Raw genomic sequence first — 16,691 nt, 5'->3', positions numbered from 1 at the left:
AATCCTGTCTAGATCTTTTAGATCTAATCTTCATTTTTATATAAACTTATATTTAGCTTGAACTGATTCAGCTTTAGATTCACAGTCTAATCTAATCTTTTAGACTGTGAGCCCACTGTTGGGTAGGGACTGTCTCTATATGTTGCCAACTTGTACTTCCCAAGCGCTTAGTACAGTGCTCTGCACACAGTAGGCGCTCAATAAATACGATTGATGATGATAATCCTGGCTCTGCCACTTGTCTGCTGTGTGACCTGGGGCGACTCACTTCGCTTCTCTAGGCCTCAATGATCAAATCTGTAAAATGGGGATTAAGACTGTGAGCTCTGTGTGGGACAGGAATTGTGTCCAACCGATTGTCTTGGATCTACCCCAGCGCTTAGTACAGTGCCTGGCATATAATAAGCACTTAAATACCATAAACTTCATTCGTTCATTCAATCGTATTTATTGAGCGCTTATTGTGTGCAGAGCACTGTACTAAGCGCTTGGGAAGTACAAGTTGGCAACATATAGAGATGGTCCTTACCCAACATCATCATCAATCGTATTTACTGAGCGCTTACTGTGTGCAGAGCACTGTACTAAGCGCTTAGGAAGTGCAAGTTGGTAACATATAGAGACAGTCCCTACCCAACAGTGGGCTCACAGTCTAGAAGGGGGAGACAGACAACAAAACATATTAACAAAATAAAATAGAAGAGTAAATACATACAAGTAAAATAAATACAGTAATAAATCTGTACAAATATATATACAGGTGCTGTGGGGAGGGGAAGGAGGTAGGGCGGGGGTGGGGAGGGGGAGAGGAAGGAGGGGGCTGAGTGTGGGAAGGCCTCCTGGAGGAGGTGAGCTCTCAGTAGGGCTTTCAAGGGAGGAAGAGAGCTAGCTTGGTGGTTGTGTGGAGGGAGGGCATTCCTGGTCAGAGTTCGATGGCAGGACAGGCTAGAACGAGGCACAGTGAGGAGGTTAGCGGCAGAGGAGCGGAGGGTGCGGGCTGGGCTGGAGAAGGAAAGAAGGGAGGTGAGGTAGGAGGGGGCGTGGTGATGGACAGCCTTGAAGCCGAGAGTGAGGAGTTTTTGCCTGATGCGTAGGTTGATTGGTAGCCACTGGAGATTTTTGAGGAGGGGAGTAACATGCCCAGAGCATTTCTGCACAAAGATGATCCGGGCAGCAGCGTGAAGTATAGATTGAAGCAGGGAGAGACAGGAGTATGGGAGATCAGAGAGGAGGCTGATGCAGTAATCCAGTCGGGATAGGATGAGAGATAAACAACAATAACAACAACAACAATAGCTTTGGGTTGCCCCCTGCCTTCCCTGCCACCTGGAGTCTGGTGGGACTCCAGAGAAGCCAGAACAGTACATGCAGAACCATCTGCCCTCCACTTCCACCCCCCTGGATCGCCCAGGAACCTGCGGAGATGCCAGGAAACGGACCATCCAGAGCTCAGGCGGCCAGCCTGAGATGGAGCCCTAATCCACTGTTGTGGTGAGGCCACTATTGTGTTGCTCTTAGCTATGAGAAACCGCATGGTGTAGTGGATAGACCACTGAGCTGGGAGTCTAATCCCGGCTCCACCACCTGTCTGCTGTGTGACCTTGGGCAAGTCACTTCAGTTCTCTGCGCCTCAGGTACCTCATCTGTAAAATGGGGATTGAGATTGATAATAATAATAATAATAGCATTTATTAAGTGCTTACTATGTGCAAAGCTCTGTTCTAAGAACTGGGGAAGTTACAAGGTGATCAGGTTGTACCAGGGTGGGCTCACAGTCTTAATCCCCATTTTACAGATGAGGGAACTGAGGCCCAGAGAAGTTAAGTGACTTGTCCAAAGTCACACAGTGGACAATTGGCGGAGCTGGGATTTGAACCCATGACCTCTGACTCCAAAGCCCGTGCTCTTTCCACTGAGCCACGCTGCTTCTCCATGAGTCCTTTATGAGACAGGGACTGTGTCCAACCAATTAGCTTGTATTCATACATTCAATTGTATTTATTGAGCACTTACTGTGTGCAGAACACTATACCAAGCTCTTGGGAGAGTAGAATATAACAGCAAACAGTCACATTCCCTGCCCACAACAAGCTTACAGTCTACGGCTGGGGGAGACAGACATCAATACAAACTAATAGAAATTACATATATATCCTTAAGTACTGTGGGGAGGGGAGGGGAGAAAAACAAAGGGAGTAAATAAAGGTGACATAGAAGGAGTGGGAAATGAGGAAGAGTGGATCTCAGTCTGGGAAGTCCTCTTGGAGGAGATGTGCCTTCAATAAGGCTTTGAAAGAGGTGAGAGTAATTGTCTGTAAGATTTGAGGAGTGAGGGCATTCCAGACCAGAGGCAGGATGTGGACCAGGGATCGGTGGTGAGACAGGCAAGATAGAGGCACAGTGAGAAGGTTAGCACCAGAGGAGCGGAGTGTGCGGGCTGAGTTGTTGAAGGAGAGAAATGAGGTGAGATAGGAGGGGGCAGCCCTCTCAAGGTCACATCTGGAGAGTTTCTAGTAGTCTACCAGTCTCAACTATGAGAGGAAGAGTCAAACAGAGGCCTACCCATTCCATTCCTAGCTTCGGCAGTGGCTAGCGAGTGGAAGGCAATCTGCTATAAGTCAAAACTCACTTGTGCTTCAAGGGCAGAGACTCAAATTTAGTGCAAGGAAGGCGGCAAAGGCAACCGCTTCCGTATTTTTACCAAGAAAACTCTGTGGGTACACTACCAGAGTGATTGCAGATGGAGGTGGGATGTTCTGAGAGAGATGTGTTCACGGCGTCGCTATGGGTCAGAGACGACTCGATGGCATAAGACAAGACGAGAGGAGGGGGCAAGGTAATTGAGTACTTTAAAGCCAATGGTGAGGAGCTTTTGTTTAATGCAGAGGTGGTTGGGCAACCACTGGAGTTCTTTGAGGAGCGGGGTGACATGGCCTGAACATTTTTGTAGAAAAATAATGCGGGCAGCAGAGTGAAATATGGACTGGAATGAGGAGAGACAGGAGCCTGGGGGGTCAGCAAGGAGGCTGATGCAGTAATTCAGGCAGGATAGTGGCAGTATTTAAAGGGTGGATTTTAACAATGTTGGGAAGGTGGGACCGGTAGGATTTAGTGATGAATTGAATATGTGGGTTGAATCAGAGAGAGGATTTAAGGATAACGCCAAGGCTGTGGACTCGAGATACAAGAAGGATGGTGTTGCCATCTACAGGGTTGGGAAAGTCACAGGGAGGACAGGGTTTGGGTGGGAAAATAAGGAGCTCCGTTTTGGACATATTAAGTTTGAGATGATGGGAGGACAACCAAGTAGAGATGTCTTGAAGGCAGGAGGAGATGAGAGACTGGAGAGAGGGAGAGAGATCAGGGCTGGAGGTGTAGATTTGGGTATCATCTGCATAGAGATGGTAGTTGAAGCCGTGGGAGAGAATGAGTTCTTCAAGGGAGTGAGTGTAGATGGAGAATAGAAGGGGTCCTAGAACTGATCCTTGAGGAAGCCCCCACAGTTAGGGGTTGGGAAGAGCTTGCTAAGGAGACTGAGGATAAACTAAGAAGCAGTGTGACTCAGTGGAAAGAGCCCAGGCTTTGGAGTCAGAGGTCATGGATTGAAATCCCAGCTCTACCACTTGTCAGCTGTGTGACCCTGGACAAGTTACTTCACTTCTCTGTGCCTCAGTTACCTCATCTGTAAAACGGGGATCGGGACTGTGAGCCCCACTTGGGTCCAACTTGATTTGCTTGAAGCCAACCCAGCGTTTAGTACAGTGCCTGGCACGTAGTCAGTGCTTAACAAATACCATTATCATCGTTACTATTGTTATGCCTACCAACTCTATTGAATTGCACTCTCTCAAGTACTTAGTACAAAACTCTGTACACGCTGAGTATACTGAACACCATTGATCGATTAACTTATTAACTTTGAGTGCAGAGGTCAGGTGGATTTGAATCAGGAGAAAGATCCAAGTAAGGTGAGGGTATGCAAAAGGGGTCAGAAGTGGGAGCTTGGAGAGCGAGGCGTCATAAGAGAGTTAGCGTAAAGGGAGTGAGGCATATCCCAACTGAGGAGAACTAGGTGAAGCGAACAGAAATGTAAGAAGAGAGATAGTGTCGAAGGAGTGAGACATATCCCAATTGAGGAGAACTAGGTGAAGAGAACAGAAATGTAAGAATGGGGGGTTGGTGGACGGCCTTGAAGCCAGTGTCCAGGACCTTCAGGTGTCTAGAGTAGGGTGGTGATAGGGAATCTATGAGCGGCGTGATGGTAGAGAATAAGGGGAGATAATAATAATAATAATAATAATGGCATTTATTAAGCACTTACGATGTGCAAAGCACTGTTCTAAGCGCTGGAGGGGATGAGGAAATATGGGAGAGGTGGAGGGATAGGAAGTTGTTGCAGGAGAATGGTGGTTCAGAATTCAAGTTGCCAAGCCATAATTGAGAGGCCCTTGCCCTACTGAATTCAGAAATGACTGAAATGGCTCTCAAATGCTAATCTGTCAATCAGTGGTACTTTTTGAGTACTTACTGTGGGCGGGGCACTATTCAAAGTGGGTGTACAGTGAATGGCTGCATGTGTCTTGGGGTACGCAGGGTTGGGGGGTGGCCAACGAAGATCTCACTGTCAAGCAGCATGAGAAGCACTGTGGTCTAGTGGTTAGAGCATGGGTCTGAGAGTCTGACAAACCTAGGTACTAATCCTGGCTCTGCCACTTAGCCGTGTGACCTTGGGCAAGCCACTTCACTTCTCTGTGCCTCAGTTATGGCATCTGTAAAATGGGGATTTAGACTGTGAGCCCCATCTAGACTGTGAGCCCGTCTTCTAGACGGTGAGCCCGTTGTTGGGTAGGGATTGTTTCTATTTGTTGCCGAACTTTACTTTCCAAGCTCTTAGTACAGTGCTCTGTACACAGTAAGCGCTCAGTAAATACGATTGAATGAATGGGGGTTAGGGGCTGTGCTGAGCAATGGCCGACTGTGTCTTGGGGTAACAGGGTTGAGGGGTGGACAACGAGGGTCTCCCTGTCAAGCAGCACAAGAAGCAGTGTTCCCCTGTGGATACAGCACGGGCCTCGGAGTCGGACGAACCTAGGTTCTTATCCCAGCTCCGCCATTTGTCTGCTGGGTGACCTTGGGCAAATCACTTCACTTCTCTGTGCCTCAGGTACCTCGTTTGTAAAATGGAAATTAAGACTGTGAGCCCCAGGTGTCTGACCTGATAACCTTGTATCTACCCCCAACATTTAGTGCAGTGCCTGTCACGTAGTAAGCGCTTAACAGATGCCATAAAAAAAGAATAATCTGTCCCTTTGGGTAGCCCGGGCTCAGGTCTGCTCTTGCCAAAGGCCAGCAGGGCCTGCAGGGCTTGGGGGAGGGAGCTAAAGGGTAGAGGAGCTCGGAGGCTAGGGGCTTGGGTGGCTGAAGGGTGGGGAGACTGGGGGTCTGGCTGCCTTTGATCAGATTCTGTCTTCACAGAGGCTCCTAATCCCATTGGATTTAACCTATCAGGGAGGGTTGATCTGTGGACAAACATTTGGGGTCTGGTCATGGGGTAGTGGGGATCTGGGGGAGGGGGCGGAGGTCGGGGGGGAGGGCCAGTCCACTGGAGCCGGAGAGGGTCCAGAAAAGGACTCAGCTCCTCCCTATCTGTTGAGGAAGTCGGCCCTGGTAAGCCATTCTTCACGATTCTGGGCCTTGCGGAAGGCCTACGGGCTTGGGAGGCAGATGACGTGGGTTCTCATCTCGGCTCTGCTACTTGTCTGCTGTCTGACCTTGGGCAAGCCACTTCACTCCTCTGTGCCTCAGTTATCTCATCTGGAAAACGGGGATTCCCCTCTCAGGGTGGCACCTGGAGAGTTTCCAGTGCTCTACCAGTCTCGGCTATGGGAGGGAGAGTCAAGCAGAGGCCTACCCATTCCTTTCCTGGCTCGGCCAATGGCTAGTGGGTGGAAGGCAATCTGCTACAAGGCAAAACTCATCCGTGCTGGGCAGCAGCGGCACAGGAGAGAGTCGACGACAGAGACTCAAGTTTACTGCGGGGAAGGAGGTAATGGTAAACCACTTCTGGATTTTTACCAAGAAGACTCTCTGGATTCACTACCAGAACCATTGCAGGTGGAGACCGGGGGGTTCTGGAAGAGCCGTGACCATGGCGTCGCTGTGGGTCAGAAACGACTCGACCGTATAAGACAAGACAAAATGGGGATTAAGACCGTGAGTGCCATGGGGAACAACCTGATGAGTTTGTACCTACCCCAGCACTTAGAAGAGTGTTTGGCACACAGTAAGCGCTTAACAAAGACCGTCATCATCATTATCATTACATACACTTCACAACACGCGGTACCACTGCCCTCCTACTTGCCTTTGACACTCCGGACCGCAGCAGGAACGTAACCGTCAGGGGCAAGAGACTGCAAACCATCAGCACCACAATCAGGTTGTGCCGGTTCCCAGTCCTGCAGTCTGACTCCATCCTCAAAGTCAGGACATTTTGTCTGCCTCGCCAGCCCCTGACCTTAGGGACGAGACCTGGATGGGGCCCAGCCCAGGAGGACTCTGGGATTTTCCCAGATGAGTCAAGTTAAACTCCAGCCAACTGTGCCCACTTCCTTCCTCCAGGCCTGCTCCTGGAGACCCCAGCTGGGCCAGCAGTCGGACCTGGGTTGAAAGAACCAGCCTGGGAGGTCTCCCAGGATTTCCTTCCCCCCCTTGGGCAGCCCTAGGAGTTTGGGCTCTGGCTCGGCTCCGGCCCCAGCCTTGGCTCTGGCTGGGGATCCGGCTAAAGTCCCGCCCTCCCTGCAGGTGAGGCCAAACCGGGCTCAGCTGCTGCTGTCGGTTTACAAGTAAAACAGAAGGAATAAATGCGGCTATTGTGGAATGAGGCAGCCAGCCTGGCTGTGGAGTGGGATTAGCCATTTGCCCTTTGAGAAGGGATTAGTTGAGACCCATTGTGCGCCTGTTTATTCATCAATTTGCATCTTCCAGGGGCAGTCCCCCAGCCCCCCCTTAACCCCTCACTCCTCCCAGGCCCTTCTCCACCCCCAAAACCAGCCCCTGCCCATCCTGCCCTCCTGCCCCCTGAGCTTCGGGCTGAGGTCCTCCCACCAACCCCCAGATAGTGGCCAGGGGCCCTGGATAGCTGCCTAGTCACCAACAGGGACCAACCCCTTTCCCCCACCCCAGATGGGCTGCTCAGTCCCAGCCACTGCCGAAGGAGGTTTGCAGGTTACAGACAGGAGAATGGCAGAAAAATGGGGGCGGGAGGACCACCTGGCCAGCTTGGACCAAGCTGGCTGCCCCCCAGGCTGGACAGAGCTGCATCCCATCCCTCCCGGGCCTGAAGGCTCTTGAGGAGATAGGATCGTGGCTTTGCCTTCTTCCAGGCTAGGACGAGGGCAGGGTGTCCCATGAGAGAACTGGAGGATTGAGGGCAAGTCTAAGGGGTGTCTGCCGGCAACTTCCCTCCCCTGGGGCCCCTCGCTCTGAGACGGGAAAATTTTTGAGGGGCTCCCTGTTGGCTACAGCCCCAGCGCAACCTTTCTGGCCGTTCAGTGGGCCTGTGGCTCTCTCAGTCCTGTGGAAGGGGCTGCCAGGACAGGGTAAGCCATGCCACGGGCCCCTCCGGACCTCCCAGACCCCGGGAAGACTGAGGCAGCTTGACCCCTCCCTGGGGGTCCTCCCTTCCTCTAGGATGTCCCGAGCCAACTGCAGTCAGCTCTTCCCATCTGCCCCTACTCCCCTCCCCGGCCCTTAGTAACACAGTTCCTCATTCCCCGAACCAGAGAATAATAATAATAATAATGGCATTTGTTAAGCGCTTACTATGTGCTGTTCTAAGCACTGGGGGTGGATACAAGGTGATCAAGTTGTCCCGCATGGGGCTCACAGTCTTAATCCCCATTTTACGGATGAGGTAACCGAGGCTCAGAGAAGTGAAGTGACTTGCCCAAGGTCACACAGCTGGGATTCGAACCCATGACCTCTGACTCCAAAGCCCGGGCTCTTCTCCACTGAGCCGCGCTGCTCCTCAGAGAAGACCACACTCCTCTTTAGATTTTAAACTGGAATTGGCAAAGTTGAGATCCAACGGATCTGAAATCCTGTAGCCTCTGGTCCTAAAACCCAGCTGGAGGAATTGGTCTGAAGCCCCGCTTGATCCGAAAGCAGAAAGCGGGAAGCTCAGTGATTCCGAGTTCAGGACCCATGGGTAGAATAATAATGACATTTATTAAGTGCTGCCTATGTAGAAATCACTGATCTAAGCACTGGGGAGGTTACAAGGTGATCAGGTTGTCCCACAGGAGGCTTACAGTCTTAATCCCCATTTTACAGATGAGGTAACTGAGGCACAGAGAAGTCAAGTGACTTGCCCAAAGTCACCCAGCTGACAATTAGCAGAGCTGGGATTTGAACCCATGACCTCTGTGAAGGGCTTCGTGTTTAACCAGGCTGGGCCCCATCAGCAGGACTTTTGCACCCATTAGGTGCTTGATAAATACTATTGCAGCGTGGCTCGGTGGAAAGAGCATGGGCTTGGGGTTCTAATTCCGGCTCTGCCGCATGTCTGCTGTGTGACCTTGGGCAAGTCACTTAACTTCTCTGAGCCTCAGTTCCCTCATCTGTAAAATGGGGATTAAGACTGTGAGCCCCAAGTGGGACAACCTGATCATCTTGTATCCCCCCCAGAGCTTAGAACAGTGGTTCGCACATAGTAAGCGCTTAACGAATGCCATCATTATTATTACTGATTGATTGCATTTGCTCAGTGCAGCCCAATGCCCTCCAACTCCCTCCAAATCCAAAAGGAGAAACAGAAAGCACACGAGAAGCTGTGAAGCAGTTATCCCTAGTAGAAGGAGCATGAGCCTGGGTGTCAGAGGACCTGGGTTCTAATCCCACCTCTGTCACTTGTCTGCAGGGTGACCTCGGGCAACTTGGGCAATAATGTCTGTCTCTCCCACTCTAGACTGTAAGCTTGCTGTGGGCAGGGAATGTGTCTGTTTATTCTTGTACTGTACCCTCCTGATCACTTAGTACAGTGCTCTGCACCCCGTAAGCACTCGATAAATATGACTGAATGATTGAACTTTTCTATTCCTCAGTTTTTCTCATCTGTAAAATGGGAATTCAATTTTTTTGTTGTTATTTGTTAAGGACCTACTATGTGCCAAACACTTGAGCTCTGGGGTAGATACAAGTTTCCCCTCTCAGGGTCACACCCGGAGAGCTCTACCAGTCTCGGCTACGAGGGAGAGTCAAGCAGAGGCCTACCCATTTCTGTCTCTATATGTTGCCAATTTGTACTTCCCAAGCGCTAAGTACAGTGCTCTGCACATAGTAAGCACTCAATAAATACTATTGATGATGATGATGATGATTCCTGGCTTGGCCAGTGGCTAGTGAGTGGCAGGCAATCTGCTCCAAGTCAAAACTCACCCATGCCGGGCAGCGATGGCACAGAAGAGAGTCAAGGGCGGAGACTCGAGTTGACTGCATGAAAGAAGACAAGAAGAGCCCCATATGGAATAGGAACTGTCTTTGACCTGATTATCTTATATCTACCCCATGCTTGGCACATAACAGATATTATTATTATTATTATTATGACGTCCATATCCACATCTTGCCAACAGGCCAAGTGAGTAGATAGCCCACTTGAGACCCACAGAAAGGCCATGAAAGATGCTTCTTTGTCCTACCGAGAGATGATTGTTGGAGCGATGGCATGGCTTAGTGAACAGAGCGTGGGAGTGAGAGTCAGGGGACCTGCCTGCTGGGTGACCTTGGGTAGGTCACTTAACTTTTCTGTATCTCAGTTTCCTCGTATATAAAACAGGGCAAAGTACTTGTTTACCCTCCCTCTTAGACTGAGGGATTTACAGTGTGTCTGATTTAGTTATCTTGTCTCTGCCCCAGTGCTTAGCACAGTGCTTTTTAATCCCTCAATCAGTTATATTTATTGAGAGCTTACTGTGTGCAGTGCACTGTTCAAAGCACTTGGGAGAGTACAATCAATCAATCAATCGTATTTATTGAGCGCTTACTATGTGCAGAGCACTGTACTAAGCGCTTGGGAAGTACAAATTGGCAACACATATACAATATAACAGAGTTGGTAGATACATTCCCTGACCACAGTGAGCTTACAGTCTAGAGGGAGATACAGAAATTAATATGAATTATGGATTATATTAATAATAATAATGTGGTATTTCTTAAGTGCTTACTATGTGCCAAGCACTGTTCTAAACACTAGGGTAGATACAGGATAATCCGGTCACTGTCCCACAGTCTTAATCCCCATTTTACAGAGGAGGTAACCGAGGCACAGAGAAGTTAAGTGACTTGCCCAAGATCACACAGCAGATAAGTGGCAGAGCTGGGATTAGAACCCACGACCCCTGATTCATGCTCTTTCCACTAGGCCAAGCTGCTTCGTTGAACTGCATTTGTTCAGCGCTCACTGTGGGCAGAGCACTGTACTAAGCACTTGGGAGAGTACAATACAACAATAAACAGACCCATTCCCTACACACAACAAGCTTACGGTCTAGAGGGGGAGACGGGCATTAATATAAATTAAAGATATATACATATATAAGTGCTGAGAGAAAGTAAGCAGAGTGCTAAATAGGCAGATAATAAATTCCAGTGGTGTATTTTGTGCACCAAAAACTGTAACTTCCTGGCATCTTGTGCTCAAAAACATGGTTAGGGGGTTCCACGGAGCCTGACGGGGAAACTGTTCAATGCTTCATCCCTCTCACTCTTCCTCTCCCCTTCCTCTTGTTAGCTGGAGGTCCCGATCAGCTGTCCAGGGGTCCAACGAGGGGTGTCAGGTGCTGCCCACCTTGAGCCGGAGACAAACCTGATCCCACTAAGCCTCAAATGTATTTGCCAATTGGAGTGGAAAATCCACTTGCTGTGGTGAATCCAAGATGCTGATGAGAGGCAGGATGAACTTCCCTCAGGAAGGATGGGATTTTGGGAATGCCCAGCCAGCCTCAGCTCCAACCCCAGTCAGTTCAGCCAAGCCCAGCCCCAGCCCACCTAGGCTATCTAGGAAGCAGCATAGTCCGGTGGATAGAGCGGGGTCCAGGAAGTAAGAAGGACCTGGGTTCTAATTCTGGCTCTGCCATCAGTCTGTTCTGTGACCTTTAATTCCCTGTGCTTCAGTTACCTCCTCTGTAAAATGGGGATTAAGATTGTGAGCCCGAAGAGGGACTGTGTCCAATCTGATTACATTGTATCCACCCCAGCACTTAGCACATAGTGAACATTTAAGCGTGAGCATTTAACAAATACAATTATTATTATTATTATCAGCTCAGTTTCGGAGAGGCCCTAAGGGTTAGGTGAGGAGGTTGGAGTCCACATAGCCACAAGGCACTCTTACTGGCCACTTCCCTATCATCTCAGTGAGGAAGATCATTTAATCAATCAAATAATAGTACTGGATTCTATGAGACTCCCACCTAAGCCTGCTTAATTTGTCCAACCTGCTGTAATCAATCAGTCAGTGGTATTTATTGAGCACCTGCTGCACAAAGAGCATTGTAGTGAGCACTTCAGCTCATTGCGGGTGCAGAATGGGTCTGTTAAATGGTTATATTGAACTTTCCCAAGTACTCGTAAAGAGAAGCGGCGTGACTCAGTGGAAATAGCCCGGGCTTTGGAGTCTGAGGTCGTGGGTTCAAATCCCAGCTCTGCCACTTAGCTGTGTGGCTTTGGGCAAGTCACTTCACTTCTCTGGACCTCAGTTCCCTCATCTGGACAATGGGGGTGAAGACTGTGAGCCCCACGTGGGACAACCTGTTCACCTTGTAACCTCCCCAGCGCTTAGAACAGTGCTTTGCACATCGTAAGCGCTTAATAAATGCTAGTAGTAGTAGTAGTAGTAGTACATCGCAAACAATAAGCGCTTAATAAATATGATTGATTGACTGGGAGAGTACAGTAGAGTAAGTAGACATGATCCATGACCCTCTCAGAGTTTACAAGTAGAAGGGAGAGATGTTTGTGAAAAGAAATTACAAGGTAGGGGAAGCAACAGAGTTAGGATATGTAGCCAAGTGCTCCGGAGCTAGGGGTTGGGTTGAGTACTTGAAAGATTAAGGGATATAAGTGTTGCAGAAGGAGGGGAGAACGGGGCGGAGAGATGGGAAGTTAGTCAGGGAAGGCTTCCTGGAGGAGGTGTGATTTTAGTAGGGCTTTGGAGATGGGGAGCGTGGTGGTCTGTCAGATATGAAGGGGGAGGAAATTCCAGGGAGAAAACATGAGCCAGGGGTCAGTGGGTCAAAGGGGTCCACGGTGAGAGCGATGAAAGCGAGATGAGGAGCGAGGATAACTGTAATGGGGAGAGAGAGAGGGGCAGCTGAGGGCCTATAAGTCCCTTTGTGCCTTTGAGACAATCCAACTACAGATACACATCATTTCACCAGTGTCAACATCAAACCGCAGTTATAAGGTCAGCGTCGAGAGAGACAAGAAAGAGGCACAGTGAGTAGGTTGGTGTTAGAGGAGTGAAGCGGGCAAGCTGAGATGGAGTGGGAAAGGAGCAAGGATAAGCAAGGGCCAGAGAGACGACTGTGTTACTAAATACCAGGACAGGAATGTCTGCTTGATGTGGAAAGTGGGCATTGGGCTTTCTTTCTCGTGAAGTTTGGAGCGAAAAAATTAGAACTTCTGCCTGAACAGGGGTCTGAGGCCCATCTGTGGACTCCTCAGGTGTCAGTCCCTGGCAGAGGAGGAGGAGTTTAGTACAGTGCTCTGCACACAGTAAGCGCTCAATAAATACGATTGATGATGAAGGAGTTCAGCTGAGGACCCAGACCATCTGACATTCTGACAGGAAATCTGTGTCCAGCTCAGCTAAGGGATCAATCCTGTTCACCCCTTTGATTCCTCTTGAGCAGTCTGTGTTTCCCGTGGCTGGCTCCCGGCAAGGAAAGCACATTTTTTTCCCCCAGAGGACTGGTGGCCTTCACCTCACAGGGGATGCCATGACATCAGTGTGATGCCACAACTCACTCTGCCCTAGGGTAGTCGTCAGTTTCATTTTCTGCTTGCCAGTTCCCTGCTAAATTCTAATCCTGGTTCTACCACTGGCCCTCTGTGTGATCCTCATCATCTCTAGGCCCCCATGTTCTCATCTGTAAAATGGGAATGAGACCCTATTTGCCACACCTTTCTTGACAGTGATGGCGACAGTATAAAATGAGAGAGTGATGCAAAGACATTTGGAGAAGAGAAAAGCCCTCTACAAATCTGAGGTATAGATATTGTACCGCGGTATGTTGGATGCAGGCAGATCAGGGTTTTAGGTAATGACACAACTTTGCCCTGTGTTTGTTTCCAATCCTCTTCCTGATGAGGCATTCAATTCACGTTTTTTGACTCCTGCAAAACTTTAGACTGGTGAATTTTTAAAAAACAGTCTAAAGTGACTCTTCCCTGAGTCATGACTGATAGTTCCTAGCTCAGTACCATCATAATCATCATCATCACTAGCATCATCTTAATTGTGCTGTTCATTAAGCACTTACTATGTGCCAAAGACTGTACCGAGCACTAGGGTATATATAAAATAATCAGGTCAGACACAGCCCCTGCCCCAGTCTAGGGGGGTGGTGATTAAACCTGCATTTCACCCCCATTTTACAGATCAGGAAAGTGAGGCACAGAGAAGTTGTGTCTTGCCCAAGGCCACCCAGCAGAGCTGGGATTAGAGCACAGGTCCTCTGACTCTTAATCCCATGGCTCTTTCTTCTAGACTCCTCTACTTCTGTTTTTCATGTCACCGTAATTTGGATTATTTTTCCCCTAGGTGAATTTCCTTGGTAGTTGCTCACGGTAAAGTGTCTCTGCCATATTTTTGTGTTGTCACGTACAGCTTGTTGGAGAAAGACACCCTCCAATCCTGTTTGCTTTCCCTTCTATACGCCTTAAGCACTTGGTTACTCACCTCACCCCAGGCCCAACAGCGCTTATGTCCATAACCTTATACTCTGCCATTTTGCGTCTCCGTAATTTATTTTAGTGACTGTCTTTCCCACTAGACTGTAGGCTCCTTTTGGGCAGGGATTATGAGTACCAGTGCCGTTACACTAAGTACAAGCACTTAGGAAAGGGCTCTGGCACACAGTAAGCACTCAATAAATAGTCTTGATTGACTGACAAATTTGAGGTTTTCCTGCAATTAATTGCCATCTTCAAGGTACCTCGTCATTCAGAAGAGTTATTATTAATAATAATAATTATTATTATTACAATTATTATTACAAGCTAGCTCTCTTCCTCCCTTCAAGGCCCTACTGAGAGCTCACCTCCTCCAGGAGGCCTTCCCAGACTGCGCCCCCTCCTTCCTCTCCCCATCCCCCCGCCTTACCTCCTTCCCTTCCCCACAGCACCTGTATATATGTATATATGTTTGTACGTATTTATTACTCTATTTTATTTGTACACGTTTATTCTATTTATTTTATTTTGTTAATATGTTTTGTTCTCTGTCTCCCCCTTCTAGACTGTGAGCCCACTGTTGGGTAGGGACCGTCTCTATATGTTGCCAACTTGTACTTCCCAAGCGCTTAGTACAGTGTTCTGCACACAGTAAGCACTCAATAAATACGATTGAATGAATGAATGAATGAATGGTACATGTTAAGTGTTTACTATGTGCCAAGCACTGTTCTAAGCACTGAGGTAGATATAAGTTAATCAGGTTGGACTCAGTCCTTGTCCCACATGGGGCTCACACTCTTAATCTCCATTTTACAGATGAGGTAACTGAGGCCCAGAGAAGTTAAGTGACTTGCCCAAGGTCAGACACCAGACATGTGGCAGAGCTGGGATTAGAACTCAGCTTCTTCATTCATTCATTCAATCGTATTTATTGAGCGCTTACTGTGTGCAGAGCACTGTACTAAGCGCTTGGGAAGTACAAGTTGGCAACATATAGAGACGGTCCCTACCCAACAGTGGGCTCACAGTCTAGAAGAGGGAGACAGAGAACAAAACAAAACATATTAACAAAATAAAATAATTAGAATAAATATGTACAAATAAAATAGAGTCCCAAGTCCATGCTATATCCACTAAGCCACGCTGCTTGTCATTCACAAATTTGGAGATTTCATAGAAAACTTCCTCTTCCAGATCATTTATAAAGATATTAAAACCAGTTCCAACCCTGAACTCTGGTGGACTCCACTATTTGCATTTCTCTACCAGGAAAAATAGCCATAGCTTTCAGTCTATTAGTTGATTTTCTTTCCATGAGGGACTGTGTCCAATCCGATTACATTGTATCTACACCAGTGCTTAGCACATAGTGAGCATTTAAGCATAAGCATTAAGCACATAGTGAGCATTTAACAAATACAATTATTATTATTAACAATTAATAGTAATAATAATTCTCTTCAATACCATGACTACTGTTTGTTTTAAACCCTTTAGCATGAGAGCTTGTCACAAGCTTTTTGAAAATCTAAATATACTACGTCCATGGGTTCTCCTCTCTATCGGAGAACTCCGGCAGATTAGGGAGGCATGATTTCCCCTTCCTTGCTTTGCCTTTCCTAGTTGTGCTTTGCCACAGGTGGTGTCTGATGTCGACATCAACCCTGACAGCACAGGAGACAGTTTTTGTGTTCCCCCGATACACCGGTGTCCAGTCACACAGACACTCTTGGATGAATTTCACCATCAATTACATCTTGGGCTATGAAATCTATGCGTATTTCCATGTATGTTTTTCGAAATGCTCTCCGTCTTGTCGTGTTTTATGTTGTCGGGTCGTCTCTGACCCATAGCGACTCCTTGGAGACATCGCTCCCCGAATGCCCCACCTCTGTCTGTATCCGTGGAGTTTTCTTGGTGAAAATGGGGAAGGGGCTTACCATTGCCTCCTTCCGTGCAGTAAGATTGCATCTCTGCCCTCGACTCTATTTATTAATATAAATATATATAAATACTCTATTTATTTATTTATTTATTTATCTTGTCCATATCTATTCTATTTATTTTATTTTGTTAGTATGTTTGGTTTTCTTCTCTGTCTCCCCCTTTTAGACTGTGAGCCCTGCTGTTGGGTAGGGACTGTCTCTATATGTTGCCGACTTGTACTTCCCAAGCGCTAGTACAGTGCTCTGCACACAGTAAGCGCTCAATAAATACGATTGATTGATTGATTGATTGACTCTCTCCCATCCCGCTGCTGCCCAGCACGGGTGAGTTTTGACTTGTAGCCGATTGCCTTCCACTCGTTAGCCACTGGCCAAGCTAGGAATGGAATCGGTAGGCCTCTGCTTGACCCTCCCATAGCCAAGACTGGTACTGGAAACCGAGAGGGGTAATGCTCTCTGACCCTCAACTTAATTACTGGTTCCATTAACTTTCCAGGTACAGAAATGGCATCTACCGGTCTGTAAGTCTCAGGATTACAACAGTAACTCTCTCCGTAGGTGTGAGTTGCATTAGTAATCCTCCAGGCCTTGATGGCTGTTTGTAATGACAGGTTGACACGGTCTTATTGGAAGCATGCCAACTTCCCACTGGACTCCTTTAGCACTTTTGGGTGGTCGCAAGGATCCCCCCCTTTTTCCTCTCCCCCGCCCCGTCCCCACCGCCCTACCTCCTTCCCCTCCCCACAGCGTCTGTACAGGTGTTTGTACAGATTTATTACTCTG

At 48.2% G+C, this 16,691-nt stretch overlaps 2 non-coding genes across 2 annotated transcripts; both read left to right on the top strand.

The window, feature by feature from the left end:
* The first annotated feature begins 2,481 nt into the window (after positions 1–2,481).
* LOC119945595 lies at positions 2,482–2,619 on the top strand. Its single transcript, XR_005456258.1, has one exon. It is a non-coding gene; the product is annotated as a small nucleolar RNA SNORA7 (small nucleolar RNA).
* Positions 2,620–5,830: 3,211 nt separating this feature from the next.
* LOC119945654 lies at positions 5,831–5,968 on the top strand. The gene has a single exon (XR_005456312.1). It is a non-coding gene; the product is annotated as a small nucleolar RNA SNORA7 (small nucleolar RNA).
* Positions 5,969–16,691: the final 10,723 nt, after the last annotated feature.

The sequence above is a fragment of the Tachyglossus aculeatus genome, chromosome 25 (assembly GCF_015852505.1).
Source record: "Tachyglossus aculeatus isolate mTacAcu1 chromosome 25, mTacAcu1.pri, whole genome shotgun sequence".
Taxonomy (NCBI): domain Eukaryota; kingdom Metazoa; phylum Chordata; class Mammalia; order Monotremata; family Tachyglossidae; genus Tachyglossus; species Tachyglossus aculeatus.
Note: the sequence above shows the minus strand (reverse complement) of the source record. Positions and strands in the feature narration are given on the sequence as shown.